This window comes from Eulemur rufifrons, chromosome 30, assembly GCF_041146395.1.
Source record: "Eulemur rufifrons isolate Redbay chromosome 30, OSU_ERuf_1, whole genome shotgun sequence".
NCBI classification, from domain to species: domain Eukaryota; kingdom Metazoa; phylum Chordata; class Mammalia; order Primates; family Lemuridae; genus Eulemur; species Eulemur rufifrons.
Genome location: NC_091012.1, coordinates 127,085,350 through 127,105,361, shown reverse-complemented (window position 1 = coordinate 127,105,361; position 20,012 = coordinate 127,085,350). Strand labels below are relative to the sequence as shown.

Below are 20,012 nucleotides of genomic sequence, written 5' to 3'. Positions count from 1 at the left end.
AAAAGAAAAATTAGTGTTATTTTGTAAGCATAATACATACTTACTTTGAAGAATTATAATCGTTTAGTACAAAGTTAAGAAAACTGACAATCACCCACAAAACACCATCGAGAAGCAATTATCACTGACATTAGGAAAGATGAAGACAACTGCCTAGGCTTATGCAAAAAAGATAAGCAAATAAACACACAGATACAGATGGGAAGACTCTTAAGAAAATGCTATTTCTTAATTAAGAATAAAATAGCTAAATGCTACTTAAAGTGCTACTTTTCCTTATACTTGATATCACAGAAAAAAGAAATTAAAATGAAACTGAAGAATTCCTAATCAATATTTCTTCGCCGCACGATATTATTTCCCAAAAGATTCTTCTAAAAAATTATTAAAAGCTGGGAGTGGTGGCACACGCCTGTAGTCCTAGCTACTCAAGAGGTAGGAGGATCGCTTGGGCCCAGGGGTTCGAGGCTGCAATGAGCTAAATTTGTGCCAGTGCACTCGGGCATGGGCCAGTCTCTTAGAAAAATAATAAATAAAAATTCAAAAAATAAAAAAGTATTAAGGGGTTGGAGTTGGAATTTTTATTTATTCATTTATTGTCACCCAGCCTGGAGCACAGTGGCGATCATCACTCACTGTAATGTGGAACTCCCAGGCTCAAGGAAGGAATTGGAATTTTTAAACTGCCTGTTCCAATTTTAGACAGTATTGACTCCCTGCTATGAGCCATAAGGACATTAGTACTTTCACACTACCTCACACCTCTTTCCCCCTTTTCCAATGTCTGATGGCTGTATTCTTTTCTCACTGGCAGTTTAGAGCCTTCACATCCTACCCTGTGGTGGCTGGATAGGTGGGAGGTCTTGCAACTGCCCCTTCCTGAACTCCTCCAAGGGCCTTCCTGATGCCCTTGGTGCTCCTGCCCCAGGGCCTCTACTTCCTGCCTTCTTGGGTGGAGCCTGCAGAACCAGCTGCCTCTGCCTCACTCCACTAACCCCTCAAGTGCTGGCGGTAGACTGTGGACAGTTTCCTTAGGATGAGGGGAACTTATTTCCCTGCCATTTTTTTCCTGTATCTTTTGTTGCTCAACCAACCAGATAAGGTATCCTTCTAGGTTTTTGGAGGCCCTCTAAGCTAGCCGCAGCTTCCTCTCATTCTGCCATCTTCCATAACTTACAGCTGTGGGGCTTGTCTCTTTAAAGAAAAATACAATCATAAGAGAAGGAAAACATGGCATATGAAAAGTTCGTGGAATATTTCAAAGGGTAAAACTGAGCAATTTACCTAATAAAGGAGATTCCTGATGAGGCACAACGCCCTTCTTCAGGGGAAATTATAGATAATTGCTGGTTAACAGGAAAATATGTAAATTAAAAATGCAGCAGGGGTTAGTGGGAAGATGGTGGGAGGGAATCCCAGGAGGATCAGTGACAATACTTTTAAGCTGATGAATATTTTATATTTACATACAGCAATAACTAATACGGGACATCCCTCTATCCTGCCCCCTGCCTCCCTGTGCATGTGACCCTGGGCTGAATAAAATTGAGGCTCTAATGTCTTTTTTGTGATGATGGACTGATTTAAATGTATGTTTTAAGAAATATCTGTCCTCAAAGAACAAAAAATTTCAGTAATCACAGTTTCCCCAAGGTGCTCACTTTTTAGAAGGTCAAGGAAGAATGATCCAGAGATACCTTGGATCACAGTAAGCCTAAAATTTGTTTTCCATTCCCCTAGAAATAGCTCTTTTTTTTTTTTTGAGAGGGGAGGTGTTAAATAATCCTTTATTGAAATATTTATTTTATTTTTTTTTTTTGAGGCAGAGTCTCACTCTGTTGCCCAGGCTAGAGTGAGTGCCGTGGCGTCAGCCTAGCTCACAGCAACCTCAAACTCCTGGGCTTAAGCAATCCTACCGCCTCAGCCTCCCGAGTAGCTGGGACTACAGGCATGTGCCACCATGCCTGGCTAATTTTTTTCTATATATATTTTAGTTGGCCAGATAATTTCTTTCTATTTTTAGTAGAGATGGGGTCTCGCTCTTGCTCAGGCTGGTCTCGAACTCCTGAGCTCAAACTATCCACCCACCTCGGCCTCCCAGAGTGCTAGGATTACAGGCGTGAGCCACCGCGCCCGGCCTGAAATATTTTCCTTTGTACTTTTTAACTAGCACTGTTGATGTCATCTATGATGTCATGTGGGTGGTGGCCATCAACATTGCAGCCCACAGACTGGGCAGTCTGCAGGATCTCTTTAATGGTTCCAGAAAGTTCTCTGGCTAAAGATCGGTGCCACATCTGTCTGGAAATGTTGACAATCTCATCAAAAATGATATTTCCGTTGTGTTTAATGTTTTTCTGTTTCTTTCTGTCTCTTGGTGGTTCCTTGAGGGCTTTGATGATCAGGGCAGAGACAGAAGGTACCACTTCAATCTGGGCCTGTCTGTTCTGAATAGTTAGTTTCAACCCTTCCAGTCACCAGTTGCCTTGGCAATGTCATCACCAACCTTTTTTGGAGACAGACCCAGGGGGCCGATCTTGGGGGCTAGGGCAGAGGTGGCACCGACTTCACCACCGGTGCACCTCAGGTACATGACTTTGATCTCGTTGGGGTTGAACTTCGGCGGCGTGGTGGAGGAGGCTGGTGTCGGATGAACCTGGATTCGGGACGACCGAAGAAAGTTGCACCTTGGCCTCCTCCCCGAAAATCGAAAGCGAAATAGCTCATTCTTGAAGGACTGCCCCTGACACCCTACGTAACAATGTCCGTGATGTAGTCGGCTGCCTTCTAAGGTGCCTCCAATGATCCCCACCTCCTGCTAGCCACACCCTCGTGTAAGCCCCTCCCCTTGAGTGTGGGTGGACCTGGTGACTTGCTTCTAACTCATAAAATGTGGCAAACGTGGTGGGATATCACTTTCCTGATTAGGTTACAAATGACTGTTACTTCTGTCTTGCTAGCAAACTCTTATCTATTGACTTTTCACCTTGCGTGTTTTGATGAAGCAAGCGGCCATGTGAGAGAGGCCCACGTGGCACAGAACTAAGAGTAGCCTCAACCAACAGCCAGGGGGACCAGAATGCTGCCAACAACCTCAGAGTGAGCTGTAAATGGCTTCTTTCCCTGTTAAACCTTCAGATGAGATGGCAGACCCTGGGCCAACACCTTGATTGCAGCCCCATGAGGGACCATGATGCAGAGAACCCGGTTAAGCCATGCATAGACTTCTGACCCACAGAAGCTGTGAGATAATGTGTGCTGGTATTTTATTGATGCATAATAGATGTACATAGTTTTGGGGTACATGTAATTTAATATATACATTCATATAATTTGTAAAGATAAAATCAGCATACATGGGATATGTGTTGTTTTAAGCCACTAAGATGTGAGGTAATTTGTTATGCAGCAAGCAATAGCTTGAATAGATGACTTATACCCTGTGCTGGCTTTACTGATTCTGAAAATTGCTGAGTAGGGAATTAGGGTTTCATCACTTCATCTAACACTCTAGGTTCTAGAGGTAATGCTCCATAAACTATATAGACTCCACCCAAGAGGCCAAGAGCCTTTTTATTTCTTAAGGGTCCCTGGACTGGGACATGGGGGGAAATCTTCCAGCTGGGAGAAGTCTTACAGTTACTATTGGTGTGTAACAGATTACTCCAAAGCTTAGCATCTCAAAACAATCACTTTATTATGGTCATGGATTCTGTAGGATCAGGCATTCTGGACGTGCACAGCTAGAATTCCTTGTCTCTGCTCTATAATGGCTGGGGCCTCAGCTGAGAAAATTCTGTGGCTGGTGGTGACCTGATGGCTGGAAGCTGGAAGTATCTGGAGGCTTCTTCACTCACATTTCTGATGCTTAGTGTCAGCTGTCAGCTGGGACATTAGCTGAAGTTGTCAACTGGAGCACTTAAGGTAGCCTCTCCATGTGGCTGGGCTTCCTCACAGCACAACAGCCACTACTGTAACAAGTAGTGATACTTGTTACATGGCAGCTCAGAGCTCCAAAATCAAGCATCTCAGCAGCAGGGCAGAAACTGCTTCACACCTTCTGACATAGCCTGAAAAGTCACACAGCATTGCTTTCACCACATCCCATTGTTTATAAGTGAGTCACAAGCCTGCTCACATTCAAGGGGAGGAGCCATAGGCCTCACTGCTTAATGGAGGAAGTGGTAAGATCATATTACAGAAGAAAGAGCATGTGGGATATGAGTGATTGCTGAGGTCATCTTTGGAAAATCCAGCCTGACAAAGGAAGTAAGAGTTTCTCATAAAAGAAGGCAAAACTAAGGAATCTTTACCTCTGTCAACAACCTGAGACACCAGGTAGCAGAGGACCCAGTTAAGCCAAACCAAGATTCCTGATACACAGAAACTATGAGATAATAAATGTGTGTTGTTTTAAGCCACTAAGATGTGGGGTGATTTGTTTGCAGCAAGCAATAACTAATACTAATACTTGGATTAGTGTGTACCAACACATGCCACCTTCGGGCAGTTCACCTTCATGGAGAGCCACTGAGCCAAGACAAAGCATATGAAAATGTCCAGAGTAGTTATGAGCAGTTTACAAAGAGAGAGTGAAGTTAATGTGGATCAGATGTTTAATTCAATCGCCTGTGACAAACCACCACCATTTAAAATTAACATTCTAGCTCAGTCATTTATATCCTGTTTCTCTTTACTCCAGACTCCTCTTACTATATTCTCAGTGCAGTCCTTTCATTGATTGCTGGCATATCTTCATGAATTCAGTGTAAAACTCTCTGCAGATAAATGACCAGCCAAGGACAATTAGCTTTAGATAGTAACATTTGGATGCTCTTGTTGCTTGAACTTCTTGAAGTGTTTACCAAAAAACACTTATTTTGGCATATTTTTCCATTCTACTTTTAGACTTGAGTTATCAATACACCTTTTATCTTCAAACAATTCAGTTCTAATACATGTTCTTATAACATTTACTTCAAATCCCCATCTTTCAAATGAGGAAAATAATACATCTCTCAAGCATATCAAGGATATGAAACATGATGCTTAAAGTACCAAGGAACTGAAAAATGCTATTAAATTCGTTTCTATCAAGTCTGCTCTTATGAGCCACTATGACATCACATTTTTACACAGGCTCCATATTATCTGCTGCCACCCAAAGAACAGGAAGTTCAGGCTTATTATGTGAATCATTTGGTGCTGGTGTCAATCAGAGTCTTTGGCTGCAAGCAACAAACATTCTGGTTCACCTAATGCACAAGAAAAGATTAAATAGTATCAGGTGGCTCATAAAATCCCCAGCAGGGCCAGAAAATAAGGTGTGGGAGGCTATGCAGCAGGAAAAATGCCCTGAATCACACTCCAGCCTTGGAACCCTATACACTCCAATAGTGCTGCCTCTGGGTGTGGACACACCATGCACCACTGACTGCTGGACACCACCATGAAGATCACCACCCTCCTTGAAGAAATGGTCCATTCTAGGGATGGAGCAAGGAAAGGTCAAGGTGAGCCTGGAGCATCCTGTGGTGTAGAAAGCAAGGAAGTGTTCAAAGAACAGTGGGGGCACATCAAAAGGACACAAGGGCTGCTGGAAGGGTCTCCTGCTAGCCAAATTTAGGACAATTTGAGGATCACAATGACTAATGACGGTAATGGATTATAACAAAAGGAAATCAATGAGTCCACAGTAATACTATATAAAGGTGAGAGAAGGGAAAGCTCTTCATTACACAAGGATGTCAGTTGAGACATATATAAGGAATAACAGAATTCAAAAATCACCATTTCACAGCTAACAATATAATCACTGATTCAGGTAAAAATCCTCAATGGATACTAAAACCAATGAGTGAGAGGTTGTTGGGGAACAAGATATTCACACAATCTCAAAGTATCACCCCACAGATCATTAATTACAAAGAGGAAAAGATATCCTTACACTGGAGGGACCTGGTGAACCCCATCTTAAACAAGTGATCAAGCTTAGCACCTCCAGTAATGAGACAAACTGATACCATGTGCCTCCTGATATGATGCGGCGGAAAGGACACAGTATCACTTACGTGGTATCCATGCCAAAAATGTTCAACCTAAATCTAATAGTGAGGAAATAATTAGACAAATCCAAAATGTCAATGGTCATGAAAGATGAATAAAGATGGAAAAACTGTTTAGATTAAAAGAGACTAAAAAATCATGAGAGTCACATGCAATTTATAATCCTAGATTTGACCCTAGTTTTAAAAAAAAAAAAAGATATAAATGATATTTTGGGGACAATTGAGGAAGTTTGACTAGGAAATATATATTCAAAAATATTATTGTAGCAACATTAAATTTCTTGAGCTTGGCAATGGCCCTGTGGATATGTAGGAGAATGTCTGTTTTTAGGAGACATACGTTGAAGCATTTAGATATAATGTGCCATGATGTCTGAAACTTACTTCAGTGTTCTGAAAAAACAATACAAGTGGGTGTGTGTACATGTGTATGTGGGGTGGCAGGTAGTGTGAGGAGGAAACATTAAGCAAATGTAGCAAGATGTTAAACAATTTGTGAATATAGGTACAATATATATGGAAATTTAGACTGTTTTACAGTGTTCCACATAGTCTGTATTCCATTTCTTTTAATTAAATAAAATTCCAGAGAGGAAGAATCATTCCTAAGTGAGGAGAGATCAGCAACTGTTTTCCTCTTTCCTCCCAGGGGACATTTGACAAGTGTGGATAAGGACTGAGGATTAGGCTCGCTGTATGCAGAGAGACATTGTGTGGGTGCAAAAGAAATCAGAGAAGCTTCTAATAGCTGTGTGGGCTGGCATGGCTCATTGGAATCAAGAGAAGCCCCCAAAATATGGCCAGTTTTCCCCAACAGGTTTCTCCAGCAGCCTTTTGCTGAGTTCCGGGGGCAGTGAGGGAGGCTGGGGAGGGAGAAAACTTGGTAGACTTAAACCTAACTATATCATAATTGCATTAAATATAAATGAACTAAACACTCCAATGAAAAAAACAAAGGCAGACTGGATGAAAAAAAAAACCACCCAAATTATGTGCCATTTATAAAAGGTGAACTTTAAATAGAAGGGCACAGAAAGTTAAAAAGAAAAGGATAGGAAAGATATAGTGAAAGGAAAACTCTCTGGCTACATTAATGCCAGACAAAGTAGACTTTAAGGGAAGAAGTATTATTAGAGATAAAGAAGAAAATTCATAATGATAAAAGGGTAAACTCAACAGAAAGGCATAAAAGTCCTAAACGTGAATACACCTCTAATAACATAGCCTCAAAATATGTAAAGGAAAGCTTCACAGCACTAAAAGTAGAGTTAGATTTACAACCTTAGTTGGACAAATTTAAATGTCTCTGTCATTAATTGATAGAACAAGTAGGAAAAAAATCAGTAGGTATGTAAAAAATTTAAATACACTATTAACCAACAAGACCTAACTGACATTTGTAGAATAACTGTGGAAATCACAGGACACATTAACCAAAATAGACCAATATGCTGTGGCATAAATGAGTCTCAGTAAATCAAGGACCAAAATCATACAGAATAAGTTCTCTGACTACAATGGATTAAACCAGAAATCAGTTACAGCAATATAACTAGGAAAAAATTAGCAAAAACTTCCAGTTGACGAAAAGCATTTGGGACCAGAAGGCGGCTGAGGCTGGTTGAGTGATGCATGTGGTTCGTCATTTGTTCTGACTGCAAACTAAGAGGAGAGTTCCTGAGATGGCACTCGGGGGTAGCATGAAGGGCTATGTGCCCCCAGAGCAGCCTATGAAGCATAGCCTCCCCAGATAGCACCACTGTGTAACTTTCTGTTGTCACCATCTGAGAGAATTAGGAGGAGGATTGGTGAATTTCTTATCCAAACAGAAAATCCCTCTGCATTCTGAAATATTTACAAATAAAGTGGAATTCACGTCAAAATTTTATGGGAGGGAGGTCTGTATGGGGATATAGATGATATGAGATGGGCCATGAGTTGGTAATGGTAAAGCTGAGTGGGTGGCTATGCAGGGTTTCATTATGCTATTCTGTTTGGTACATATTTCAAATTTTTCCACAATAAAAATGTTTTATTAAAGAAGAAAAAAAGCAAAGAACTGGTATGGATACCTGGTTTGAACTTTGGGAATGATAAGTATCTCTTTGAAACTGTCCTGGGAAGGAGGCAAATGACAAGGGACAGTTCCCTTCTTCCCTTTTCCACATCCAGAAACATAACCCACCAGAGGATGACTGGAGAGCAATGGAAAGATACCAGCCAGTTCTAGATGAGAATATATAGGTTGCACTCTGGATGACATTGGTTTCCAATTGATTTGGAAATTGATTCCAGGGTCAGGAATTTTAGAGGATGCACCATAAATAACTTGTGTAGTGGAACTTTGTGTAACAATCACTCTTTTGACATTTTCTCCTTTCCAGCTTTTATTTTTAAATGTATATAAAATTTCTCAGCCATGGGCCTAATGTTTTTTCTCTTCCTGCATCTGGCATTCATGGTACTTAAAAGGCCAATTCTCTATTTTTAGCTTTTGTGGATTTGAGCAATACTTCGAGGTTCAAGGGATAAAGATTGCTCATTAATATTTGTTTAGAGGATGAGGTAATGTTACAAAGCAGGCTATGAAGATCAGAAGTGTATGGAATCTGATGAAATTGAATATCAACTCTAGTGAGGGGGAGCAATTCAACACAATTATGCAGAATTATGGTGATATTGGTATGTATATTTTATTAATCTCTTATGAACTGCATGAACCATTGGAGCATGTATATAACGTGTGGGCTATGCTTTAATAAGCACAGTGTTGGAGGCATTAGTCAAAATCAAAATAACAGAGATTTTCCCACTTGTATGTGTGAAACAAAGAGATGCGTTAGGCTTAGTGGCCATATTAAAACTACCTTCTATTTATTCATGCCTTCATCCATTTGATAAATGGTCATGAAGTCTCCAATAGTGGACCAGCCACTTTACTTTTCAAGTGAATGTCTGATTTGCAAATGTCTCTGATACCCTTCCTTGGACTCTAAAAATATTAGTAAGGGAAGTAAAATTTTACCCGTGCAAAAACGATATTTGGATTCAAATTGGAAGCAAAGCAATCGACAGCATTTGCTGCCTGCTTGTCCCAAACTGAACCCCACAGTAGATTCACTGGGAAGGATAAACTGTAGCCTGGCCCTTACAGAAATCGTGATCTAAAAGTTGCCCAAACTCTTAAATACAGATAACAAGTCCCTTCAGGATCTGTTCCCAGCGCCTCGTCTCTCCAAACCACCCACCACCAGCAGCCATAGCATTCTGTACTTCACTCAGGTCACAGAAAGCACCATTCTCTTTCTCACTCCCTAGACTTCACACATACTGCCTGCAATGCTTTTCCCACTTTCTTCTTTTCGTCCTCCCCACTCCCTCCTTTCACTGGCTGACTACAATTCATCTTTTGGGTCTCCGTTAGCTCGTGTATCAACCAGAATAGGCCAGGTCATGCTACAGGAAGAAACATGTCCAAATGCCAGTAGCTTGAAACAACAAGGATTTGTTTCTCTTTCACACAAAGTCCTTTGCAGACCTAGCCAACTCTCCAGGACAGCTTTCTTCCTCGGGATGGTTAGGGATGGCACCTCCATATCGCCACGTGCTTCCACAGTCACTGCAGCAGGGGGAAAGAAGAGCTGGGTCTCACAGCAACCAGTGATTGCTCTGGCCTAGAAGTGACACATGTCACTTGCATTCACAACCCATTGGCAGAATAGTCACAAGGCCAGCGTCCCACCTAACATCAAGGGGGCAGAAACACAAAATCTCTCCATGTGGCAAGAGTGGTAAAAACCAGAATTATCAATAAGCAGCACTAACATATATCACAAGATACCACTTCCACTGAGAAGCCTTCCCTTGCCCTTTAAATAGATGGAACTGGTTTATTTAGGAGTCTCAATTTGTTGGGGTTTTATGTTTGTTTGTTTGTTTTGTCCAATTACTACCTCCTCCTTCTTCCCCACTAGGTAGCAGATCCTTAAAACCATCTTTACTGGTCACTTTTGATTAGCACGACAGTTTCCACTCAACTTAAATATTCAGTCCTCTTCACTTTCAAATTTCAATCTCAAGGTCAATTTAAAACTCATCTTATTCCTCTACACGCAGGGCAGGCTTGGAGTGGAGGATGGTGCATGGTCTACTCTTTACATACATTCTCTTTCTCTTTGTTGTAGGGACTAACTTCTCCATGAGTTAGGGCAGAGAATGAGTGAAGGAAAACAGCAAATGTCCCTTTTCTTTACTGATGAAGTTGACATTCCTCTTATTTGGTTTCCCCTGCTTCTCTGGCTAACTCTGGCAGGCCAGCAATAGATGCCCTACTTCCTCAGGCTTCCTGACACTTGAGTCTCATGGGGCATGTATTTGGGTCCTTCACAGGACCAGTGTGGATCTTCCCCACTGCATTTGTTTCCCCATCCTGGGAGACTAGTCTCACCTGGACCACTTTCACCATCACCACTCACCTCCACAGTCTACCCCTTAGCCTCTTTCTGCAGGGTACCCCTTTGATGAGGGGAGCTGTTATCAACAACATGGCTTAAGCCCACCTACTTTCCCAGGTGCCCACTCAGCCCACAGAAAGTTCTCCAATCCTCCCTACCATAAATGGTGTGTGGGCAGGTGGGTCTGCTGCCAGCTCCTTGCTTAGCCCTGTGATCTTTTGCCTATTCTCTTTCCTCTTGTTCAGGGAAGCCAGGGTAGACTGACAAGTCCAATGGCTAAGCCAGAATCCAACTGGAAAATAAAAAGTAAGTCCACCTTTCTTGTCAATGCTCATGTACAAGTGATTCTCTTGGCTTCAGCACACAGAGGGGAGAAACCAGCTCCTCCTTCTGAACACTGCACTAACCCAAAAGGCCTATAACATCTCCCACTCTTGGCCACCTTATGCAGACTTGGGGGACAGGTGGGTCTGATCTGATGCTCCTCAGCAAGCCCTGAGGTGTGTTTCCATAATCTGTGAAAACTCCTTAACTGTAGAATGTGTGGTGCTTGGTGTCTTGTCTTCAGAATAGGCACAAGTAACAATCTGGGACATCGGGAAAAAGCTCCCTGGACTTCATGGAAATAAATGCCTTTCACAAGTTCTTGGATCTGGGCCCCATGACGTTGTATGGTTCTTGCTTGCGGAATTCTCTATCTCCCCCTAGATTAGCCACTTTGGAGACCAACTCACATGGTAAGTTCCCAGTAAGTATTTTTTGACAAGACTAGGCTAGCCAAGTTTAGTGTAGGAAGATTTTAAGAAAAAGAAAAAGTTTCTAAAGAATTTGAAAGAGAAGATGTACCTGTTTTCAGAAAGAGAATGGAAAATATTCCAAATATGGAAACACTCTGAGAGACAAGTATACAGATAGAAAAATTCTGTGCCTGTGATTAGAGTTAGGTTGATTTAAATGGAACGAAATGGTGATCGTGTACTATATCAAGAAATGAGAAGTTGCCTTATAAGATATATAGTTTCACATATTAATTTGTGATTTTGTAGACTTATCTGCCTCTATCATGTACTAGGGCTGTCCAGAAAGTATCCAGCCATTGTTGATATAACAAGAATGGTTATGTGGCTGGATACTTTCCGGACAGCCCTCATATAGCCAGTGAACATATAGTAAGCTGTCCATATCAAGACATACGGCTGCAATTGTTATGGTAGGACTAACCTCAGCCCACCTCCAGAATTTCTAGAACAGATAGACTCTTCAGGTAGAGCTAGACAAAGAGTATCACATCACATTACCTCATTCCTTACAGCTGTTGATACAATCAAGGTTTGCTGAACAATATAATCTCTACTTCAGAGTTACTGTTGATTCCTTCCAGTAACTCAATGTGTGCTGAGAAAATTCTGAAATCTTTCAGGGCTATAAAGATGGTCATTCAAAATTTGAATGCCTCGACCATGGTTTATAAATACACAATTAAAAGCAATATTGCTGTTGAAATTTTCTGTATGCCTCTGTTCAGTGTTACATGTCTGGGGTCCTTTTGTGGGTTTTCCAGACCAGATGTATTAATAATTTACCTGTAGTGGAGAAGCATTTGCAAGTTACTCTTACAGGGATTTTTCCAGAGTTAAGGAAAACGTGTATGTTTTGAACTATGTATATTTGAAACAGAAGGGTAAAGCCGATTTTAGGGATCACTTGTCACCACAAGAAATTCTCTTCTTGGATGATTCCATACTGTTTAACTCCTTTTGAACATGAAGTGGGCTGCTTCATGACTATTGTGAGAAATGGCAAAGCCAGAGTGTAGACTTGTTGGATTAATGGCGTCTGCTCTTGGAAAGTTGCCAAGTAGTGCTCCACTAGGAACAGAGTTATCTGTTAAACCTGTGTGTCCTTGACTGGTTGTGGTTGATGGTAACCTGCAGAAATTGGGTTGATCGAAGAATCTGGTTCGTATCAGTTCTGGTTTCAAACTGCCATTCTCTCTCCATCATAATTTTGGAGGGAGAATTTGAACTGACATTCTATAGAGCCTTGAGTTTTCCCTTGGTGTTTCCTTGAACATTTTTTTCTTAAATTATTAAAAAACTTTACATAATTTTCCCAAGTTTTTCATACCACCACCCCATGATTTTTCCCCTTTGGTCTATGTACACATTCTGTCATGAGACAGTTACAAATGAGGTGAGGAACAGGGGGCGGGAGGCAGCTTTTCAATCAGGCAGGCTCTTCATGCTATGAAGGAATTCTTAACTATTGCCTTTCAATCTCTCAATATTCATTTTATGAATGCAGACCTCCCTTGCTATCTGAATCTAATCCATTCCTGAAAACGCGGTGGATGGCAAATTTTCATACAGAAGGAGTTTACACTCTGTTATTTTAAATGGCAAAAATAATGTATTCCCAGCCCATCCAAAAGCCACAACCAATTTTCTCAAATGTTACTAAAATACTCTTAAACCTATATATAACCATCCACCAAGGATTTCTACATAATGTAAATCATTTAAAACACCAACTCCTGTACCTAATTACTTGTGTGCAGTACTCCATTATATGGTGGAGCAGGGCTTTTCAAACTTTGGTTCACATCAGAATCATTTAGGGAGTTCGATGAAGCATAGAATCCTGGGACCCAGTGTTTCAGATTTAGTAGGTCTGACGTGGAGACCAAGAATTAGCATCTGTAACACACTCCCTGATGCTCATCCTGCTGTTTCAGGACACCAAAAGGAAGGCTGTCATAGAGTATATGAATTTCATCTTTCTTCCACATTCAGTGAATATTAAAGAAATATAAGTAACCATAGTAGAAGTAATATGTTCAAGATACAATAAATAATGAATGCAAATTATACTTAGAAAAATGAAATGAAATAAGGCAATTTCAATAATAGTTATTGACTAATGGGAGAGTTGCCTGAGCAGAGCCTGATGGCTAATGGAAGGGCATAGAAGCTTCAGTAATAGCTGGGGTTTGAGGGTGAGTAAAAGAATGAGTGGAGGCCAGGCGCGGTGGCTCACGCCTGTAATCCTAGCACTCTGGGAGGCTGAAGTGGGAGGATCGCTTGAGCTCAGGAGTTCAAGACCAGCCTGAGCAAGAGTAAGACCCTGTCTCTACTAAAAATAGAAAAATTAACCAAACATTGTGGCCCTGAAAGAAAGAAAGAAAGAGTGAGTGACTGGAACAGTAGAGGTCTCCAAGTCCAAACACAAGGAACTGGAAGACAGCTTTCTCTGACTGGCTCGCGAGACTCTGGAAATGGGTTTGGCTCTGAACCATCCTCTGAAGTTGTAGATGAAACAGCATGAGACCAAAAGCTCTCAAAATGGACATCTGCTCATATTTTCTTTGATTAAGGTTATATAGCTCCTGATAGCATAAGACAGAGCTAGTCATTGCACTTCTGGAATGTGTTTTTTCCTGTGATGTCATGATCACACTCACTTGCCATAGCAATGGTTTTATGGATATGCTATAATTTCTTCTGAAAATTCATCATAGAGTATTCATGGCTCCTCTTCTTCCCTTTCCTCCAAATGATGATGAACATAAGCTGAGTTCTACTTTCTGAGAAGACATTTTCACTTAATAATTGGTAGTGCTGATCTCCAGATGTTGATGATGCACATTTAAAAACATGTATGAGGCAGCAGCTGAGATAGGACTGCAACACAATCTACATCCTCTTACCTGAACTCTCCTTGCAACTGAAACAGGTTTTCTGGCATTCACTTGCTGATTTGCATTAGCAGCTTTTTGTTTCAGGTACTAAATCTGGAATAAAAATGTTTGAAAGTCGTTATAGTGAGCCCTTGGATAATGAGAGTTCAGGTAGTAAGAGATATCTGGATAAATTAACCTTTGCTGTGTGGCAAGCATAGGCCTAGGTGCTGGGTATGTACTGATTAACACAATAAATGTGGTGCTGCATTCATGACCTTATAGATAGTGAGAGAGAGAGAGAGAGAGCAAGAGAGAGACAGACAATAAGCCAACGAATAAAATGTATACCACTCTAAGACACTCTGTGTCTTAGAGACTGAGAGCAGAAAATAACAGGATGCTATTAGAGACCATGGGAAGCGGGGAGCCCTTCTGAGAAGGTAACATTTTGTTTTGTTTTCTTTTTAATGGAACATTTTTGTTTTGAGTTTTCCATGGAAATGTTTAAAGTACAAAAAAGTACCAAGAAGAAAAATAACCGCCCACATTTCCACCATCCGGAAATAACCTCTTCACATTTTTTCCATTGCTACTTGCAATTAAAATTTGTAAAAGATCTGTTTCACAGCTTGGAGGAGCCAGGGATTTAATGGAGAACTGAGAGTGGCCTGGCCCAGTCTATTACTGTGGCTATGGAGTAAAGGGAAGTGATGGGAAGGATTTGATATACAATAGGACTTGGTGATGATTAAGTGGATGAGAGAGGGAAGCAAATGGAATGAATCCCAAGTGTTTGGCATAACCAAGTGAGTGATGATGATGCCATTGGGAAGAAGGGAAGAGGGTTGCAGAATAGGTTGGAGGTGGAGAAAGGAGACCAAGAATTCAGTAATTTTGAGATGCACGTGAAACACCCCAATGGCGCTGTCAAGTAGGCCATTGGAGAAAACATTCTGGGGCACAGAATAGAGGATATAAATTTGCGATGTTGCCTATAGAAGCTATTTAAATCCAGGGGAATGGACGAGCTCACTTGGGGAAAAAATTAGAGAGAAGAGAAAAGGGGCCAGGACTAAGCCCCAAGGAAAGCCAACATGAAAATAGATTAGAGGAAGAGCAGCCAGGCTAAAAGAATGAAAATGCCTAACCACAGGGGCAGGAGGAAAACCTAACAAAGTCTGCAGTAGGCAGAACAGTGATCCCAAAATATCCATGTCCTAATCCCTGAAAACTGTGAAAGTGTTACCTTACATAGCAAAAGGGATTTTGCAGATAGAGTTAAGGTCATGGACCTTAAGTAGGGAGAGCATCCTGAATTACCCAGCTGGGCCCAATGTAACCACATGGGTTCTTAAAAGTGAAAAAGGGAGACAGAAGAGGAGGTCAGAGAGATGTGATAATGGACGAAGAGGCAGGAGAGAGTCAAAGTGTAGAGGGACTTGACCCACTGTCCCCACTGTTGATGGCCTGGAAGATGGAGGAAGGGCGCCGTGCACCAAAGAATGCTGGAATGGCCCTCAGCTGACAACCAGCAAGGAAACTTGCTGTAGGACCCTACAACCACCTGTAACTAAATTCTTCCTATAACCTAAATGAACTTGGAAGCAGATTCTTCCCAAGAGCTTCTGGAAAAGAACCCAGCCCTGCCAACACCCTGATTTTAGCCTGGGGAAGCCCATGCCAGACTCCTGACCTACAAAACTGTAAGATAATACATTGTGTTGTTTTAAGCCTCTAGGTTTGTCGTAAATTGTTACGGCACTTAGTGCTCAAAAAATATTAGCTCTTATGATTATCCTTTTTGAGACTGTCTTCCTGTTTAACTAATGAAGGTATTGCTTCTCTCATTTATGGCCTGCTTGAGTCCTTGCAAGATATAACTAAACTATCCATAGCAGGTAGTGTCACAGGCAATGGTTGATGAGTCTTCCATTATGTCAGCCTCTCTTAACTGGCTGGCCAGTTCCCAGCTGATGGCGTGGGGATACCATTTGCACGCTGAACAAGCTATGTGACCTGTCTTCATACCTCAATCATGTCTAAGCCCTCCATAGTTCCTTATCAGAATTCCTATCCCAGGCTAACTCCTGTTATACAAAGAGGAGTTGCATACAAAGGAACAGAAGTGTTGAGATTGTTTGTGCTCCGTGCCTAAATGTCAAGCCCTGATGATTATTCCTTCCCTATTGTTCTCAAAACACAGGTAATATCATAGTTCCTGAAAGATGGAATTTACTCATTTAAACAGAGCCACCTAGGGATAGCCTACAGTCCCTTTATCTTATAGCAGTGCTTCTCAAGTCTGGCTGCACGTTTAAAGCAGCTGGGAAGTTTTTATTTTTTTATTTTTTTTTTTTTGAGACAGAGTCTCACTCTGTTGCCTGGGCTAGAGTGCAGTGCTGTCAGCCTAGCTCACAGCAACCTCAAACTCCTGGGCTCAAGCGATCCTCCTGCCTCAGCCTCCCGAGTAGCTGGGACTACAGGCATGTGCCACCATGCCTGGCTAATTTTTTTCTATATATATTTTTAACTGTCCAGATCATTTCTTTCTATTTTTAGTAGAGATGGGGTCTCTTGCTCAGGCTGGTCTCGAACTCCTGACGTCGAGCGATCTTCCCACCTCGGCCTCCCAGAGAGCTAGGATTACAGGCATGAGCCACCACACCCGGCCAGCTGAGAAGTTTTTAAAAACATACTGGTAGCTTAAGCCCCACTCTAAACCAATTGAACCAAAACCTCGGGGCATGGAGCAGGACGTGGTTACTTTTTAAAAGCACCAAGATGATTCCAAAGCACAGTGTTGTTGAAGTACTGCCTTAGGGATTTTCCCTTGGTCTGCTGAGACTTTGCCTACTGAAGCCTGAACCCTTCAGAGCTAATGGGCAGAGGCTCCAAAATGCAAAGTGCTTCCATAGAGACTGTGGGAAGAGACATCCAGAGACAAACATCTCCAAATGGGAATGGAGGTCTCAGCTGCAGCTACCTTCACTGGTGATGCTGTGCTCCAGGTAATCTGGGAGACAGGAAGGGGCTAAAGCTTAGAAGGCAAAGATACTTCACTCTTTCTTTCATAAGCTTTACTCGGATGCTCAAATTTTTTAGCCAAGTGAGAAGAGTTTTATTGATTCTGCTTTCACAATGCAGCAGACAGAATGCTGTTCATACATCTTAGTCAGCTCAGGCTGCTATAACAAAATACCACAGACTAAGTGGCTTAAACAACAGACATTTATTTCTCACAGTTCTGGAGGATGGGAAGTCTGAGATCAAGGGGCTGGCCAATTGGGTTCCTGGTGAGGGCCCACTTCCTGGCTTGCAGATGGCCACCTTCTTGCTGTATTATTCCATGCTAGAGAGAAGAAACTCTGCGGTCTCTTCTCTTTCTTATAATGTATTAATCCCATCATGGGGGCCCCACCCTCATGAAATCATCTAAACCTAATCACCTCCCAAAAGCCCCACCTCCTAATACCATCACATTGGGGGTTAAAGCTTCAATATATGGATTTGGTTGGAGTCAGGGGACATGCGTTCAGTTTATGGCATTCTACAACTTCCTGAGAATCTGCAAATTAGAATGAACAGTATCCTCTAGGTACCTGAAGAACCCAAATAGCCAGAGCTTAACAGAAGTGGTAGGACCTTGTCTTTGGAGTCCATGGCTAAGACTGACAAGATTGCTGTGGTAGGCAGGACGTCTCCCTAAAGATTTCCATGCCCTAATCCCTGTGAATATGTTAAATTACATGGCACAAGGGGCTTTGCAGATGCGATTAAGGCTGTGGGTTTTAAAATAGTACCCTGGGCCAGGAGCGGTGGCTCACGCCTGTAATCCTAGCACTCTGGGAGGCCGAGGCAGGAGGATCGCTTGAGGTCAGGAGTTCGAGACCAGCCTGAGCAAGAGCGAGACCCCATCTCTACTAAAAATAGAAAGAAATTATATGGACAGCTAAAAATATATATAGAAAAAGATTAGCTGGGCATGGTGGCACATACCTGTAGTCTCAGCTACTCAGGAGGCTGAGGCAGGAGGATCGCTTAAGCCCAGGAGTTTGAGGTTGCTGTGAGCTAGGCTGATACCATGGCACTCTAGCCTGGGCAACAGTGTGAGACTCTGTCTCAAAAAAAAAAAAAATAGTATCCTGGATTATCCAATGAGGCCCAATCTAATCACATGAGTCTTTAAAAGCAGAGAACCTTCTCTGGCTGGAAGTAAAAGAGATGCAACAAAGGGGGAAGTCATAGAGACATGAAGTGTGATAACAACTCTGCACCCTCACTGGAATGACAGTGGGGGAGGTAACATGATGAGGGATGCAGACAGCCTCAGGGAGCTCAGAGAGGTTGGTGGATGACAGCCCCCACCCCCCAAAAAGGTAGAGGGCTCTCAAACCTATAACTACAAGGAACTGGGTTCTACCAACAGCCTGGATGATCTTGGAAGCCTCTAAAAAAGAGGTCAGGCCAGCTGACACCTTGATTTCAGCCTGAGAGGCCTAGAACAGAGGAGGCAGGGGGAGCCTACCTGGCCTTCTCACCTCCCGAACTATGAGATGATAAACTTGTCTTGTTTTAAACTGCTAAATGTGTGGTAATCCTTAAGGTAGCAATAGAAAACCAATATAACTGCCAAGGCAGTTTTGAGCTATTACCCCATTGATAAACAATTTTAGTGACATTAACTTTGATTGTTGAACACAAACCATAAGTTGGGAGATGAGAAACTTGGCAAGTTTGGGTGGTCAATTTACTCCTGGAACATGTAGCCTATCAGCTTGCCAAAGATGAGTTGTGATGGTGACAACTTGGATAATGTTCCTTTCTACAAAGTCCTCAAATACAATAAAGGGAATATTGATGGATATCAGAAATTGGCCATCTATGTGATAAACATGACACAGCTATGACTATTGCAAAAAAATGGTTGAAATGAAATGCATGAATTGGGAAAGAGATTAACCATCATCAAGGATTTTTTTCTCTTATAATAAACCTACAGGAACAGTAGGGACTTCTGAGAAATCTATCTTGCTCCTTGCCCATGGATGTTATGCTAAGCAGCCGGACACATCCCCAGCCTTTATGGTTTTCTCAATTTCCCAGCATCAGATTTCTAGCTCCTATCCCATTAGGAAATGCCTGCATCCTGCAATCACAGCATGATCCTTTAAAAAACTTCCTTCTGGGCATATCTTATTAGCTCCAACAACAGAAACCAACTCTACTTACCTTAAGCAGAAAATGAATTTATTGCAATTCATTGACTAGTTTACAGAATTCACAGGAAGGTTGGAGAATCAGCTCTGAAAATGGGCAGGAAACAAAGGAAGCCAGGCAGTTGGATCCACTGCTAAAATTACATCATAGAAAGAGTCTATTTAAAAAAAAAAAGCCATCTCTGAGCCATGGATGCTACCCCTGACTCTTGCCTCTGGATGCTGGCTGCTGTGGCTAAAGCTGCAAAAGATTCTGGACTGTTCCCTATTTCCATCTCCAGATCTGAAATCCTGAGTGAAAGCATATAATTTTTCTCAGTTTGGATAATATGCAAAAAAGTCTAACCCCAAGGGTTGGGAAAAGCACATATTTTAGTTTCCCTACTAGGAGGCAGGACTATTCTCCCCTCCAAGACTTATACTGTGGACCATTCCCCAGACATAGTAAAAAGTACATGGTGTATAGAACTCTCCACCACTTTGGTTGGTCAATATCCCTGAAGACTCATCTTCTCATACATCTAAAAAAAATTATATGTTCCCACTTCAAATAATACAACCTATTCTATTCCCAGTTACTTCTTCTAGCTCTTCA

The 20,012-nt window shown here is 41.8% G+C and overlaps 1 pseudogene; it reads right to left on the bottom strand.

Moving 5' to 3' along the window:
• Positions 1 to 2,162: 2,162 nt before the first annotated feature.
• LOC138379049 (uncharacterized) overlaps positions 2,163 to 20,012 on the bottom strand; it is a 40,935-nt pseudogene continuing 23,085 nt past the window's right edge.